Below are 17,839 nucleotides of genomic sequence, written 5' to 3' on the forward strand. Positions count from 1 at the left end.
GACATCCCAGGATAACATAGTGACATCCCAGGATAACAGTGACATCCCAGGTTAACATAGTGATATCCCAGGATAACAGTGACATCCCAGGATAACAGTGACATCCCAGGATAACAGTGACATCCCAGGATAACAGTGACATCCCAGGATAACAGTGACATCCCAGGATAACAGTGACATCCCAGGATAACAGTGACATCCCAGGATAACAGTGACATCCCAGGATAACAGTGACATCCCAGGATAACAGTGACATCCCAGGATAACAGTGACATCCCAGGATAACATAGTGTTGCAACCCCTAAATGGGTTGCAATGTATATTATGTATATATATTACATGTATATTACCTTTTCATATAATTTTATACTGCTTATATTTGCGATAATAGCTAAATCGTGAATATATTGCTTCATATTATTATTATTTGACTTAGTTAAATTTTGTTAGGTAGGATGTAACATATTATGTGGTCAGTTCAAGTCTTGATTGTCTAACTACTGTAATTATCGCTCTTTGCTCGTTACTCTGCCGGCTTCTGTTGCTACGCAGCAACCGTCCACGGAGCTATCACGTCATGGGGGGGGGGGTGTCCTCACCTCGCCTGAAGTATTCAGTCTGGTCTAGACTCTCTTGGTGGTTGGACGTATTCCAGACAAAGTGCCTAAATCTCTCTTATAGGCCCTTGTTGGAAGATCATCTCTAGCTTTCTTGTAGGTTCTGTGGAACTCTGTTCACAGAACATTGTAAAACTTAGTGATTTTCGACGTTGTACTAAGGTTGTGTCGCAAAGACACTCTGAGAAACTCAGGTCCTGAGCTGTAGCTTCTGACCTAACTTGTACTGGTATCTGTGTACTATCACAGTCGGGGATTTTCTTATGCTGAACTTACCTGGAGTTTACCTGGAGAGAGTTCCGGTCTGTGACCAGGCCTCCTGGTGGATCAGAGCCTGATTAACCAGGCTGTTGCTGCTGGCTGCACGCAAACCAACGTACGAGCCACAGCCCGGCTGATCAGGAACTGACTTTAGGTGCTTGTCCAGTGCCAGCTTGAAGACTGCCAGGGGTCTGTTGGTAATCCCCCTTATGTGTGCTGGGAGGCAGTTGAACAGTCTCGGGCCCCTGACACTTATTGTATGGTCTCTTAACGTGCTAGTGACACCCCTGCTTTTCATTGGGGGGATGGTGCATCGTCTGCCAAGTCTTTTGCTTTCGTAGTGAGTGATTTTCGTGTGCAAGTTCGGTACTAGTCCCTCTAGGATTTTCCAGGTGTATATAATCATGTATCTCTCCCTCCTGCGTTCCAGGGAATACAGGTTTAGGAACCTCAAGCGCTCCCAATAATTGAGGTGTTTTATCTCCGTTATGCGTGCCGTGAAAGTTCTCTGTACATTTTCTAGGTCGGCAATTTCACCTGCCTTGAAAGGTGCTGTTAGTGTGCAGCAATATTCCAGCCTAGATAGAACAAGTGACCTGAAGAGTGTCATCATGGGCTTGGCCTCCCTAGTTTTGAAGGTTCTCATTATCCATCCTGTCATTTTTCTAGCAGATGCGATTGATACAATGTTATGGTCCTTGAAGGTGAGATCCTCCGACATGATCACTCCCAGGTCTTTGACGTTGGTGTTTCGCTCTATTTTGTGGCCAGAATTTGTTTTGTACTCTGATGAAGATTTAATTTCCTCATGTTTACCATATCTGAGTAATTGAAATTTCTCATCGTTGAACTTCATATTGTTTTCTGCAGCCCACTGAAAGATTTGGTTGATGTCCGCCTGGAGCCTTGCAGTGTCTGCAATGGAAGACACTGTCATGCAGATTCGGGTGTCATCTGCAAAGGAAGACACGGTGCTGTGGCTGACATCCTTGTCTATGTCGGATATGAGGATGAGGAACAAGATGGGAGCGAGTACTGTGCCTTGTGGAACAGAGCTTTTCACCGTAGCTGCCTCGGACTTTACTCTGTTGACGACTACTCTCTGTGTTCTGTTAGTGAGGAAATTATAGATCCATCGACCGACTTTTCCTGTTATTCCTTTAGCACGCATTTTGTGCGCTATTACGCCATGGTCACACTTGTCGAAGGCTTTTGCAAAGTCTGTATATATTACATCTGCATTCTTTTTGTCTTCTAGTGCATTTAGGACCTTGTCGTAGTGATCCAATAGTTGAGACAGACAGGAGCGACCTGTTCTAAACCCATGTTGCCCTGGGTTGTGTAACTGATGGGTTTCTAGATGGGTGGTGATCTTGCTTCTTAGGACCCTTTCAAAGATTTTTATGATATGGGATGTTAGTGCTATTGGTCTGTAGTTCTTTGCTGTTGCTTTACTGCCCCCTTTGTGGAGTGGGGCTATGTCTGTTGTTTTTAGTAACTGTGGGACGACCCCCGTGTCCATGCTCCCTCTCCATAGGATGGAAAAGGCTCGTGATAGGGACTTCTTGCAGTTCTTGATGAACACAGAGTTCCATGAGTCTGGCCCTGGGGCAGAGTGCATGGGCATGTCATTTATCGCCTGTTCGAAGTCATTTGGCGTCAGGATAACATCGGATAGGCTTGTGTTAATCAAATTTTGTGGCTCTCTCATAAAAAATTCATTTTGATCTTCGACTCTCAGTCTGGTTAGCGGCTTGCTAAAAACTGAGTCATATTGGGACTTGAGTAGCTCACTCATTTCCTTGCTGTCATCTGTGTAGGACCCATCTTGTTTAAGTAGGGGCCCAATACTGGACGTTGTTCTCGATTTTGATTTGGCATAGGAGAAGAAATACTTTGGGTTTCTTTCGATTTCATTTATGGCTTTTAGTTCTTCCCGCGATTCCTGACTCCTAAAGGATTCTTTTAGCTTAAGTTCGATGCTTGCTATTTATCTGACCAGTGTCTCCCTACGCATTTCAGATATATTGACCTCTTTTAGCCGCTCTGTTATTCTTTTCCGTCGCCTGTAAAGGGAGCGCCTGTCTCTTTCTATTTTACATCTACTCCTCCTTTTTCTTAGAGGAATAAGCCTTGTGCATACATCGAGTGCCACCGAGTTAATCTGTTCTAGGCATAAGTTGGGGTCTGTGTTGCTTAGTATATCTTCCCAGCTTATATCGGTTAGGACTTGGTTTACTTGGTCCCACTTTATGTTTTTGTTATTGAAGTTGAATTTGGTGAATGCTCCCTCGTGACTAATCTCATTATGTCGGTCTGGGGCTCCGCGCATACATGACTGAACCTCAATTATGTTGTGATCTGAGTATATTGTTTTTGATATGGTGACATTTCTTATCAGATCATCATTGTTAGTGAAGATGAGGTCTAGTGTATTCTCCAGTCTAGTAGGCTCTATTATTTGCTGGTTTAAATTGAATTTTGTGCAGAGATTTAAAAGCTCGCGTGAGTGTGAGTTTTCATCAGAGCTGCCTCCTGGTGTTATTACTGCAACAATATTATTTGCTATATTCCTCCATTTTAGGTGCCTTAAGTTGAAATCCCCCAGGAGCAAGATGTTGGGTGCAGGAGCTGGAAGATTTTCCAGACAGTGGTCAATTTTTAACAGCTGTTCCTGGAATTGCTGGGATGTTGCATCCGGAGGCTTGTAGACTACCACAATGACTAGGTTTTGGTTCTCGACCTTTACTGCTAAAACTTCCACTACATCATTTGAGGCATTTAGAAGTTCTGTGCAAACATGTGACTCTGCAATGTACAGGCCAACCCCCCCCCCCCCTTTTGCCTGTTCACTCTGTCACATCCGTATAGGTTGTAACCTGGGATCCATATTTCGTTGTCCAAGTGATCCTTTATGTGGGTCTCAGTGAAAGCCGCGAACATTGCCTTTGCCTCTGCAAACAGTCCACGGATGAAAGGTATTTTGTTGTTTGTTGCTGGCTTTAGACCCTGTATATTTGCCAAGAAGAATGTTATCGGACTGGTGGTATTGTTGGTACTGGGGGGGGGGATTTTTTTTCCGGCATTAGTATCTGTATCTGTTGGTTTGGAGTGGAGGCCATCGACTGTGGTTCCACTCCAGGAATGACTGGATTTGGTGTACGATTTCTGCCATTTCCTGCCAGTTTTTTTTTCCTTCCTGGCACTAAAAAACCTCTCCCTCTTGAGTGGCTGTGGCTACCCAGGTTTTCCCATGGCCTGGATGTTTTGTATCTTTTTGTCCCCTTTAGATGGTATGCCTGGCAATTTAAGTTATAGCACAGTCTTTCCTGTACTGAAGAGGTACACAGTTCAGGGTGAAAAAGCTTACAGGAAGGGAGTTTGCATTTTCCTGTTGTCATATGGGCATGGCACTTTCTAGGGTGGTCATAGTTGCACGTCCCATCTGTTTTTCCAGATTTCCCATGCCAGCAGATACCGAGTGCATAGTATGTGCACAGGCTTGGTTTCCGTTTGCCTTGGGTTTCTGTGACTGTATTCCCTGTTGGTGCATGTTTCCCTGTCTTACTTCTATCCTCCCTAGCACCAACAATGGAGCTCCCACCAGTTGTTTTTGGTAATATATCCTCACTATTGCTAGTGGAGTCCTCTTGTTTGCTATTTCCTGCGGTATTTCTAGTTTGCAATATTGGTTTTATCTTATCTTTGACTACACTTGTTTCCCTACTATGGCTCCTGTCCCCTATGAGGTCATTTATATGTATTCCTTCCTGCGTATAATTCCCGACTACCTGGACAAAATCTCCAGCTTCACCATTACTGTCTCCCAGGACAGCATCTCCAGCTTCACCATTACTGTCTCCCAGGACAGCATCTCCAGCTTCACCATTACTGTCTCCCAGGACAGCACCTCCAGCTTCACCATTACTGTCTCCCAGGACAGCACCTCCAGCTTCACCATTACTGTCTCCCAGGACAGCACTATCAGCCCCACATTTACTGACTACCAGGACATCATCTCCAGCCTTACAGTTTCTGACTACATGGCCAGTATCAAGGGCAGTACCATTCAGCCCAGACTTTTTATGTTCCCATCTGTTGTAGAAAGCTTCCAGGTTTTCTATGAAAGCAGCTTTGATGTTGACCTCTTTTAATACCCTTGTGATTTTAGTCCACAGATTTATCTCATTTGGGCATACCCAAAAACACTTCCCTGTTTTAATACTGCTTGTAGCTAGTTCTTGGATATCTGCACAAGGGGCGTGACACCAATTTCCACAAAAATGACAATTTATGCATGTGGAAGCCCGTTTGTTTGACTGACCACAGACTACACACAGCTTCATAATGATTTGAATGGTTGATTTACTGCAATTCTACTAGCAACCTCTTGAATATTATATTAATAACCTCCTTAAATGAAGCTGTAGCTATTTGTATTTCTGTTTCTAACTGTTTTTGTATATTGGACAGCTTACCGTGCACGTTTATGGTACATATTTAATGTTTGTGTTTATAAGAGCGCCTACAACCCCATCCATTTACAGTCTGCTTTATTGTCCAACGAAACCGTTTGAAACCAGTCAAGGGTTCGGACCAGTCAAGGGTTCGGACCAGTCCAGGGTTCGGACCAGTCAAGGGTTCGGACCAGTCGATCTGATCTGATCAGTGGGTCACTTATTTAAACCATACTGGTCGGTGATTTGAGCTAACACATGAAGGATCTACTGGAAATTATCTACCCGAGTAATATGTGATTTGATTGATACAAAAGTATAACTTGCGTGTTGAAGAGCCGGTGACTGCTGGCAACTCCTACAATGACGAACGGTCGAGCCTCAACCCTTGTTTATCAATCGCTGTATCTAGCTTTTCTATTTTTTTTCCGTCTCCACCACAATAAATGCTATATTATCACTATAGTTGACTGGTGCAAATTTTGGAGGAAGGACGCTTTTTCTGTAGTAATAATTTCTTCTCGTTGTGTATATTGCGACCGCTGGTAACTACAGGTTATATGAAATTCACAGTATATGTCTGGTATTTCAAGAAAAAAGAAACTAATGAAAGTCACTCCACTCCACTAAGTACCATTATAATACTGGTTAGTTGCTACTACAACACTGTATTCTGCTATTCACTGGTATCACTAGATTATATGCGAGTACACTAGCAAGCCAGGAAGATTATTAAAAACAGCTGACCTGTGGTAAGTTTCTGGCGACTTCTGGCACCAGCCTCTATAGGCTTATCACTTCATTTACAAATTCACCTGTTTTCAAATGACACTTTAGCCTTTATCATCAATATACTAGGGAGCCACTGTAGTATACACTATACACTATGTATACTCAATGTTTTCAGGGAGACTTTCTTTCCTCTGACACGAAAAGTTCAATTATTATTATTTTTTTCACACGAGACACAGGCCTATGATTCCCCTCTGGCAGTAAACTCTGCTAGGTAGTGCACACTAATTCTCCTTTTTTGACTCAGTATATAATGTTTTCCGCCCAAGACTGATTCCAGGCGCTAGAGGGATGTATCGTATAGGATTGATGACACAAATTAAAGTTCTAGCACGTAAGAGCGACCGTGAAAACACCAGAAAACCCGGAGCACAACGAGGCACGCTGACACTGTCACGCTTCTGTCACACTACATGAACTTATATTCAGTATTATGGGAGTTTTATGACTTTTGTGGAGGATCTGCTGATGGTCCCTACTTAGTGTCGTTATATTATCTTCTTGATCCTGATTGTGTCGCAGTTGCTTGTTATATTGTTATTGGGCTTAGCATTCTTTTTATTATTCAAGCAGACAGTTCTGATAGCCAGTTGGTCAAGAAGTTAGTTTATTTGAGGACTTTGTCAGTCACTTGTTTAAGTCTAGTCGAGTCGTGAGACATAGCGAACTACTTACAGCACTTACACACATACACACAAACTTGTACATATTTGTAATATCTTATTAAATGTTAATGTACCAGACGGTACTTAAGAATTATAAATGTGATATGTGCTTTCAGCACAATAATATTGTACACTAGAGAACTGATTAATATTATTTTGATTACTGTGATTAATTTAATTTAATTTGATATACACCTAGACAACTTAATAAATGTATTAAATTTTAATTTCTCTAGTTAGTAGCCTACCAGTTTTAATGCTGAAGCACTATTGAATCATACTGAATTCTAATGGATAATTGGACCAGGATACTGACTACTTGTTACGACAACCCAGTAACAGGCTGGGTGCTAGAAGGGCAGTCCTTTCTAGTATTACCTGGAGAGAGTTCCGGGGGTCAACGCCCCCGCGGCCCGGTCTGAGACCAGGCCTGAGACCTGGAGATCTCGAAGCTTTTAGAATTGCGATTTTTGTAACACATAGTGATATCCCAGGATAACATAGTGATATCCCAGGATAACATAGTGATATCCCAGGATGACATAGTGATATCCCAGGATAACATAGTGACATCCCAGAATAACATAGTGACATCCCAGGATAAAATAGTGATATCCCAGGATAACAGTGATATCCCAGGATAACATAGTGATATCCCAGGATAACATAGTGATATCCCAGGATAACATAGTGATATCCCAGGATAACATAGTGATATCCCAGGATAACATAGTGATATCCCAGGATAACATAGTGATATCCCAGGATAACATAGTGATATCCCAGGATAACATAGTGATATCCCAGGATAACATAGTGATATCCCAGGATAACATAGTGACATTCCAGGATAACATAGTGATATCCCAGGATAACATAGTGACATTCCAGGATAACATAGTGATATCCCAGGATAACAGTGACATTCCAGGATAACATAGTGATATCCCAGGATAACATAGTGACATTCCAGGATAACATAGTGATATCCCAGGATAACATAGTGATATCCCAGGATAACATAGTGATATCCCAGGATAACATAGTGACATTCAAGGATAACATAGTGATATCCCAGGATAACAGTGACATTCCAGGATAACAGTGATATCCCAGGATAACATAGTGACATTCCAGGATAACATAGTGATATCCCAGGATAACATAGCGATATCCCAGGATAACATAGTGATATCCCAGGATAACATAGTGATATCCCAGGATAACATAGTGATATCCCAGGATAGCATAGTGACATCCCAGGATAACATAGTGACATCCCAGGATAACATAGTGACATTCCAGCATAACATAGTGACATCCCAGAATAACATAGTGACATTCCAGGATAACATAGTAATATCCCAGGATAACATAGTGACATCCCAGGATAACATAGTGACATCCTAGGATAACATAGTGACATCCTAGGATAACATAGTGACATCCCAGGATAACATAGTGACATCCCAGGATAACATAGTGACATCCCAGGATAACATAGTGACATCCCAGGATAACATAGTGACATCTCAGGATAACATAGTGACATCCTAGGATAACAGTGACATCCCAGGATAACATAGTGACATCCCAGGATAACAGTGACATCCCAGGATAACATAGTGACATCCCAGAATAACATAGTGACATCCCAGGATAACATAGTGACATCCCAGGATAACATAGTGACATCCCAGGATAACATAGTGACATTCCAGGATAACATAGTGATATCCCAGGATAACATAGTGACATCCCAGGATAACATAGTGACATCCCAGGATAACATAGTGACATCCTAGGATAACATAGTGACATCCTAGGATAACATAGTGACATCCCAGGATAACATAGTGACATCCCAGGATAACATAGTGACATTCCAGGATAACATAGTGATATCCCAGGATAACATAGTGACATCCCAGGATAACATAGTGACATCCCAGGATAACATAGTGACATCCTAAGATAACACAATGACATCCTAGGATAACATAGTGACATCCCAGGATAAAATAGTGACATCCCAGGATAACATAGTGACATCCCAGGATAACATAGTGACATACCAGGATAACATAGTGACATCCTAGGATAACATAGTGACATCCTAGGATAACATAGTGACATCCCAGGATAACATAGTGACATCCCAGGATAACATAGTGACATCCCAGGATAACATAGTGACATCCCAGGATAACATAGTGACATCCTAGGATAACATCGTGACATCCTAGGATAACATAGTGACATCCCAGGATAACATAGTGACATCCCAGGATAACATAGTGACATCCCAGGATAACATAGTGACATCCTAGGATAACATAGTGACATCCCAGGATAACATAGTGACATCCCAGGATAACATAGTGACATCCTAGGATAGCATAGTGACATCCTAGGATAACATAGTGACATCCTAGGATAACATAGTGACATCCTAGGATAACAGTGACATCCCAGGATAACATAGTGACATACCAGGATAACATAGTGACATCCTAGGATAACATAATGACATCCTAGGATAACATAGTGACATCCTAGGATAACATAGTGACATCCCAGGATAACAGTGACATCCCAGGATAACATAGTGACATCTTAGGATAACATAGTGATATCCCAGGTTAACATAGTGATATCCCAGGATAAAATAGTGATATCCTAGGATGACAGTGACATCCTAGGATAACAGTGACATCCTAGGAAAACATAGTGAAATCCTAGGATAACATAGTGACATCCCAGAATAACATAGTGATATCCGAGGATAACATAGTGACATCCCAGGATAACATAGTGACTTCCTGGGACAACATAATGCCATCCTAGGATAACATAGTGACATCTTAGGATAACATAGTGACATCCCAGAATAGCATAGTGACATCCTAGGATAACATAGTGACATCTTAGGATATAGTGACGTCTTAGGATAACATAGTGACATCCTAGGATAACAATGACATCTTAGGATAACATAGTGACATCCGGGGATAACATAATGACGTCCTAAGATAACAGTGATATCCTAGGATAGCATTTATACCCTAGGATAACAGTGACATCTGAGGATAACAGTGACATCCTAGGATAACACAGTGACATTCTAAGATAACATAGTGGAATCCTAGGAAAAACAGTGACATCTTAGGGTAAGTGACAGCCTAGGATAACAGTGACATCATAGGATAACACATGTCCTAGAATAACACAGTGACATCCTAGGATAACAGAGACATCTTATGATCACAGTGACGTCCTAGGATAACATAGTGACATCCTAGGATAACTGACATACTAGGTTAACAGTGACATCCTAGGATAACAGTGACATTCTAGGATAACATAGTGACATCCTAGGATAACCGTGACAGCCTAAGAAAACATAGTGATATCTTAGGATAACATTGACATCTTAGGATAGCATAAGGACTTCTTTGGATAACATAGTGACATCGTAGGATAACACAGTGACGTCCTAGGACAACATAGTGACATCTTAGGATAACTGACATTCTAGGATAACAATGGCATCCTAGGATAACATAGTGACATCCTAGGATAACATAGTGACATCCTAGGATGGAGACATCCTAGGATAACATAGAGACATCCTAGGATAGTAACATTCTAGGATAACATAGTGACATCCTAGGATAACAGTCATCCCAGGACAACCAAGCGTCATCCTAGGATAACAGTGACATTATAGGATAACATAGTGACATCCTAGGATAACATTGTGGCATCCTAGGATAACAGACATCCCAGGATAACCAAGCGACATTCTAGGATAACAGTGTCATCCTAGGACAAAAGTGACATCCTAGGATAACAGTGATATCCTAGTTTATCAGACATCTCAGGATAACCCAGTGACATCCTAGGATAGTAGTGACATCCTTGGAGAGCAGTGACATCCTAGGATAACATAGTGCCATCCTGTTTAACATAATGACATCCTAGGATAACAGTGACAGCCTAAGATAACATAGTGATATCCTAGGATAACAGTGACAGGATAAGATAACATAGTGATATCCTAGGACAACAGTTACATCCTAGGATAGCACAGTGACATCCTAGGATAACATAATGACATCCTAGGATAACATAGTGACATCCTAGGATACCATAATAACATCCTAGGATAACATAATAACATCCTAGGATAACATAGTGACATCCTAGGATAACATAATGACATCCTAGGATAACATAATGACATCCTAGGATAACATAACATCCTAGGATAACATAGTGACATCCTAGAATAACATAATAACATCCTAGGATAACATAATGACATCCTAGGATAACATAGTGACATCCTAGGATAACATAGTGACATCCTAGGATAACATAATAACATCCTAGGATAACATAATGACATCCTAGGATAACATAACATCCTAGGATAACATAGCGACATCCTAGGATAACATAATGACATCCTAGGATAACATAATGACATCCTAGGATAAAATAATGACATCCTAGGATAACATAGTGACATCCTAGGATAACATAATGACATCCTAGGATAACATAATGACATCCTAGGATAACATAATGACATCCTAGGATAACAATGACATCCTAGGATAACAATGACATCCTAGGATAACATAGTGACATCCTAGGATAACATAATGACATCCTAGGATAACATAATAACATCCTAGGATAACATAATAACATCCTAGGATAACATGATAACATCCTAGGATAACAATGACATCCTAGGATAACAATGACATCCTAGGATAACATAGTGACATCCTAGGATAACATAATGACATCCTAGGATAACATAACATCCTAGGATAACATAATGACATCCTAGGATAACATAATGACATCCTAAGATAACATAATGACATCCTAGGATAACATAATGACATCCTAGGATAACAATGACATCCTAGGATAACAATGACATCCTAGGATAACATAGTGACATCCTAGGATAACATAATGACATCCTAGGATAACATAATAACATCGTAGGATAACATAATAACATCCTAGGATAACAAAATAACATCCTAGAATAACATAGTGACATCGTAGGATAACATAATAACATCCTAGGATAACATAATAACATCCTAGGATAACATAATAACATCCTAGGATAACATAATAACATCCTAGGATAACAAAATAACATCCTAGGATAACATAATAACATCCTAGGATAACATAATAACATCCTAGGATAACATAATAACATCCTAGGATAACATAATAACATCCTAGGATAACATAATAACATCCTAGGATAACATAATAACATCCTAGGATAACAAAATAACATCCTAGGATAACATAATAACATCCTAGGATAACAAAATAACATCCTAGGATAACATAATAACATCCTAGGATAACATAATAACATCCTAGGATAACATATGGTTGGTGTGCTAGTAATAACATTGAAGTACAGTTACTGATCTTTGTCTTTCTACAGTAACCATCTTGTTGCTGGTACATTATTACCAGCTGTGCTGCTAGCTGTGTCATCCCCAGCAGACCAGCTGTGCTGCTAGCTGTGTCATCCCCAGCAGACCAGCTGTGCTGCTAGCTGTGTCATCCCCAGCAGACCAGCTGTGCTGCTAGCTGTGTCATCCCCAGCAGACCAGCTGTGCTGCTAGCTGTGTCATCCCCAGCAGACCAGCTGTGCTGCTGGCTGTGTCATCCCCAGCAGACCAACTGTGCTGCTAGCTGTGTCATCCCCAGCAGACCAGCTGTGCTGCTGGCTGTGTCATCCCCAGCAGACCAGCTGTGCTGCTAGCTGTGTCATCCCCAGCAGACCAGCTGTGCTGCTAGCTGTGTCATCCCCAGCAGACCAGCTGTGCTGCTAGCTGTGTCATCCCCAGCAGACCAGCTGTGCTGCTGGCTGTGTCATCCCCAGCAGACCAGCTGTGCTGCTAGCTGTGTCATCCCCAGCAGACCAGCTGTGCTGCTGGCTGTGTCATCCCCAGCACACCAGCTGTGCTGCTGGCTGTGTCATCCCCAGCAGACCAGCTGTGCTGCTGGCTGTGTCATCCCCAGCAGACCAGCTGTGCTGCTGGCTGTGTCATCCCCAGCACACCAGCTGTGCTGCTGGCTGTGTCATCCCCAGCAGACCAGCTGTGCTGCTAGCTGTGTCATCCCCAGCACACCAGCTGTGCTGCTGGCTGTGTCATCCCCAGCACACCAGCTGTGCTGCTGGCTGTGTCATCCCCAGCACACCAGCTGTGCTGCTGGCTGTGTCATCCCCAGCACACCAGCTGTGCTGCTGGCTGTGTCATCCCCAGCACATCAGCTGTGCTGCTGGCTGTGTCATCCCCAGCACACCAGCTGTGCTGCTGGCTGTGTCATCCCCAGCACACCAGCTGTGCTGCTAGCTGTGTCATCCCCAGCACACCAGCTGTGCTGCTGGCTGTGTCATCCCCAGCACACCAGCTGTGCTGCTGGCTGTGTCATCCCCAGCACACCAGCTGTGCTGCTGGCTGTGTCATCCCCAGCAGACCAGCTGTGCTGCTGGCTGTGTCATCCCCAGCACACCAGCTGTGCTGCTGGCTGTGTCATCCCCAGCACACCAGCTGTGCTGCTGGCTGTGTCATCCCCAGCAGACCAGCTGTGCTGCTGGCTGTGTCATCCCCAGCAGACCAGCTGTGCTGCTGGCTGTGTCATCCCCAGCACACCAGCTGTGCTGCTGGCTGTGTCATCCCCAGCACACCAGCTGTGCTGCTGGCTGTGTCATCCCCAGCAGACCAGCTGTGCTGCTGGCTGTGTCATCCCCAGCAGACCAGCTGTGCTGCTGGCTGTGTCATCCCCAGCAGACCAGCTGTGCTGCTGGCTGTGTCATCCCCAGCACACCAGCTGTGCTGCTGGCTGTGTCATCCCCAGCACACCAGCTGTGCTGCTGGCTGTGTCATCCCCAGCACACCAGCTGTGCTGCTGGCTGTGTCATCCCCAGCACACCAGCTGTGCTGCTGGCTGTGTCATCCCCAGCACACCAGCTGTGCTGCTGGCTGTGTCATCCCCAGCACACCAGCTGCGCTGCTGGCTGTGTCATCCCCAGCACACCAGCTGTGCTGCTGGCTGTGTCATCCCCAGCACACCAGCTGTGCTGCTGGCTGTGTCATCCCCAGCACACCAGCTGTGCTGCTGGCTGTGTCATCCCCAGCAGACCAGCTGTGCTGCTGGCTGTGTCATCCCCAGCAGACCAGCTGTGCTGCTGGCTGTGTCATCCCCAGCACACCAGCTGTGCTGCTGGCTGTGTCATCCCCAGCACACCAGCTGTGCTGCTGGCTGTGTCATCCCCAGCAGACCAGCTGTGCTGCTGGCTGTGTCATCCCCAGCACACCAGCTGTGCTGCTGGCTGTGTCATCCCCAGCAGACCAGCTGTGCTGCTGGCCGTATCATCCCCAGCAGACCAGCTGTGCTGCTGGCTGTGTCATCCCCAGCAGACCAGCTGTGCTGCTGGCTGTGTCATCCCCAGCAGACCAGCTGTGCTGCTGGCCGTGTCATCCCCAGCAGACCAGCTGTGCTGCTGGCTGTGTCATCCCCAGCAGACCAGCTGTGCTGCTGGCTGTGTCATCCCCAGCACACCAGCTGTGCTGCTGCCCGTCATCCCCAGCAGACCAGCTGTGCTGCTGGCCGTATCATCCCCAGCAGACCAGCTGTGCTGCTGGCCGTGTCATCCCCAGCAGACCAGCTGTGCTGCTGGCCGTCATTCCCAGCAGACCAGCTGTGCTGCTGGCCGTCATCCCCAGCAGACCAGCTGTGCTGCTGGCCGTCATCCCCAGCAGACCAACTGTGCTGCTGGCCGTCATCCCCAGCAGACCAGCTGTGCTGCTGACCGTGTCATCCCCAGCAGACCAGCTGTGCTGCTGGCCGTCATCCCCAGCAGACCAGCTGTGCTGCTGGCCGTCATCCCCAGCAGACCAGCTGTGCTGCTGGCCGTGTCATCCCCAGCAGACCAGCTGTGCTGCTGACCGTGTCATCCCCAGCAGACCAGCTGTGCTGCTGGCCGTCATCCCCAGCAGACCAGCTGTGCTGCTGGCCGTCCTCCCCAGCAGACCAGCTGTGCTGCTGGCCGTCATCCCCAGCAGACCAGCTGTGCTGCTGGCCGTCATCCCCAGCAGACCAGCTGTGCTGCTGGCCAGGTTATCCCCAGCAGACCAGCTGTGCTACTGGCCGTCATCCCCAGCAGACCAGCTGTGCTGCTGGCCGTCATCCCCAGCAGACCAGCTGTGCTGCTGGCCAGGTTATCCCCAGCAGACCAGCTGTGCTGCTGGCCGTCATCCCCAGCAGACCAGCTGTGCTGCTGGCCGTCATCCCCAGCAGACCAGCTGTGCTGCTGGCCGTGTCATCCCCAGCACACCAGCTGTGCTGCTGGCCGTGTCATCCCCAGCAGACCAGCTGCGCTGCTGGCCAGGTTATCCCCAGCAGACCAGCTGTGCTGCTGGCCGTCATCCCCAGCAGACCAGCTGTGCTGCTGGCCGTCATCCCCAGCAGACCAGCTGTGCTGCTGGCCGTGTCATCCTCAGCAGACCAGCTGTGCTGCTGGCCGTGTCATCCCCAGCAGACCAGCTGTGCTGCTGGCCGTGTCATCCCCAGCAGACACTCGTTGTTTTGGTGGCGTGATCCCTGGCGACTGGTATTATTGGTACAGATCAATTCCTCACCTCCCTTCCCATCTATGTGATGTATATTGCTGTTATGTATCATAATTATGTAACTGTATTTGTGTACCTGTTCCTGAATAATCTTACTGAGCCAGAAATGACGGAATCTTCTCCATTTACATAAGATCAGATTACCACTTCCTACCATGGATGAACACCAATATATCTTGAAAATACCATAGCATGGGTGGGGATTGAACTCGCGGCAAGTGAGTCGTATAACTCCAGACCAGTGGGTAAGCCACTGAGCCAGTTGGCTACAATAAGATTCATTCAACTAGATATACTTATACACCATAGGGAGGTTAGCATGGGCCACCACTGTGACCACAAATGCAAGTTTTTACAGATGACTCTCCCGCCAGCGTGGCCGTGGTGAACTCTAGCTCAAGTCCCACCCGTACCGTGGTTTCTTGCAATCGTGTCATTACGATTTCGTGAGTCGTGACACCTTCATCACATCTTAAGGAGACGTCCTGGATTAAGCAACGTCTCTCATGATCTCACTTGAACTAAAGGCGCCCTTTTATTTTTGTTATTTAATTAAATTTTATTTTTCCATTATTATTTTCCCCTCAGTTATTTAATTATTTCTTTTTCCATATTTTGGATCAGTGGGTAGGCGTTCCCCTGACGCTAGGATAACAGTGACATCCTAGGATAACCTAGTGACATCCCAGGATAACAGTAGCATGCTAGGATAACAATATACCTCCAAGATAACATACATAGTAAATTCTGCATCACCGCAGACTAAAATACTAGTTATTTTGGACTAAAACTCAGGGACTGATCACCTCAAACTACTGTTGTACGTCTCCCCGCCGTTCGACAGATGAATACAGTAAGAATAGCGAGTCTTGCCCATGTGCTCCTCCATCATGTTTTTATAATAGGTTAGTGTGTTTGACTTTGACAAGAACCTGCCAAGTATGGGCCAGTAGGCCTGCTGCAGTGTTCCTCCCTGCTTACGTTCAATCTCATCTCTTTAATTATATATAATTTATTTTTTCGGGTTCCTGGACACGTAGTGGTTCACATGTGTTGAGTAACATTCACCTGGACACATAGCGGTTCACATGTGTTGAGTAACATTCACCTGGACACATAGTGGTTCACATGTGTTGAGTAACATTCACCTGGACACATAGTGGTTCACATGTGTTGAGTAACATTCACCTGGACACATAGTGGTTCACATGTGTTGAGTAACATTCACCTGGACACATAGTGGTTCACATGTGTTGAGTAACATTCACCTGGACACATAGCGGTTCACATGTGTTGAGTAACATTCACCTGGACACATAGTGGTTCACATGTGTTGAGTAACATTCACCTGGACACATAGTGGTTCACATGTGTTGAGTAACATTCACCTGGACACATAGTGGTTCACATGTGTTGAGTAACATTCACCTGGACACGTAGTGGTTCACATGTGTTGAGTAACATTCACCTGGACACATAGTGGTTCACATGTGTTGAGTAACATTCACCTGGACAACTAGTGGTTCACATGTGTTGAGTAACATTCACCTGGACACGTAGTGGTTCACATGTGTTGAGTAACATTCACCTGGGCAACTAGTGGTTCACATGTGTTGAGTAACATTCACCTGGACAACTAGTGGTTCACATGTGTTGAGTAACATTCACCTGGACAACTAGTGGTTCACATGTGTTGAGTAACATTCACCTGGGCAACTAGTGGTTCACATGTGTTGAGTAACATTCACCTGGACAACTAGTGGTTCACATGTGTTGAGTAACATTCACCTGGACAACTAGTGGTTCACATGTGTTGAGTAACATTCACCTGGACAACTAGTGGTTCACATGTGTTGAGTAACATTCACCTGGGCAACTAGTGGTTCACATGTGTTGAGTAACATTCACCTGGACAACTAGTGGTTCACATGTGTTGAGTAACATTCACCTGGACACGTAGTGGTTCACATGTGTTGAGTAACATTCACCTGGACACGTAGTGGTTCACATGTGTTGAGTAACATTCACCTGGGCAACTAGTGGTTCACATGTGTTAAGTAACATTCACCTGGACACGTAGTGGTTCACATGTGTTGAGTAACATTCACCTGGACACATAGTGGTTCACATGTGTTGAGTAACATTCACCTGGACACATAGTGGTTCACATGTGTTGAGTAACATTCACCTGGACACATAGTGGTTCACATGTGTTGAGTAACATTCACCTGGACACGTAGTGGTTCACATGTGTTGAGTAACATTCACCTGGACACGTAGTGGTTCACATGTGTTGAGTAACACTCACCTGGACAACTAGTAGTTCACATGTATTGAGTAACTCACCTGGCCAC

The 17,839-nt window shown here is 44.9% G+C and overlaps 1 protein-coding gene across 1 annotated transcript in view; it reads right to left on the bottom strand.

The window, feature by feature from the left end:
* Positions 1–17,839, bottom strand: part of LOC128695403 (uncharacterized) — a 43,843-nt gene that overhangs the window by 25,226 nt on the left and 778 nt on the right. The window lies entirely within an intron of this gene.

The sequence above is a fragment of the Cherax quadricarinatus genome, chromosome 50, assembly GCF_038502225.1.
Source record: "Cherax quadricarinatus isolate ZL_2023a chromosome 50, ASM3850222v1, whole genome shotgun sequence".
Taxonomy (NCBI): Eukaryota; Metazoa; Arthropoda; class Malacostraca; order Decapoda; family Parastacidae; genus Cherax; species Cherax quadricarinatus.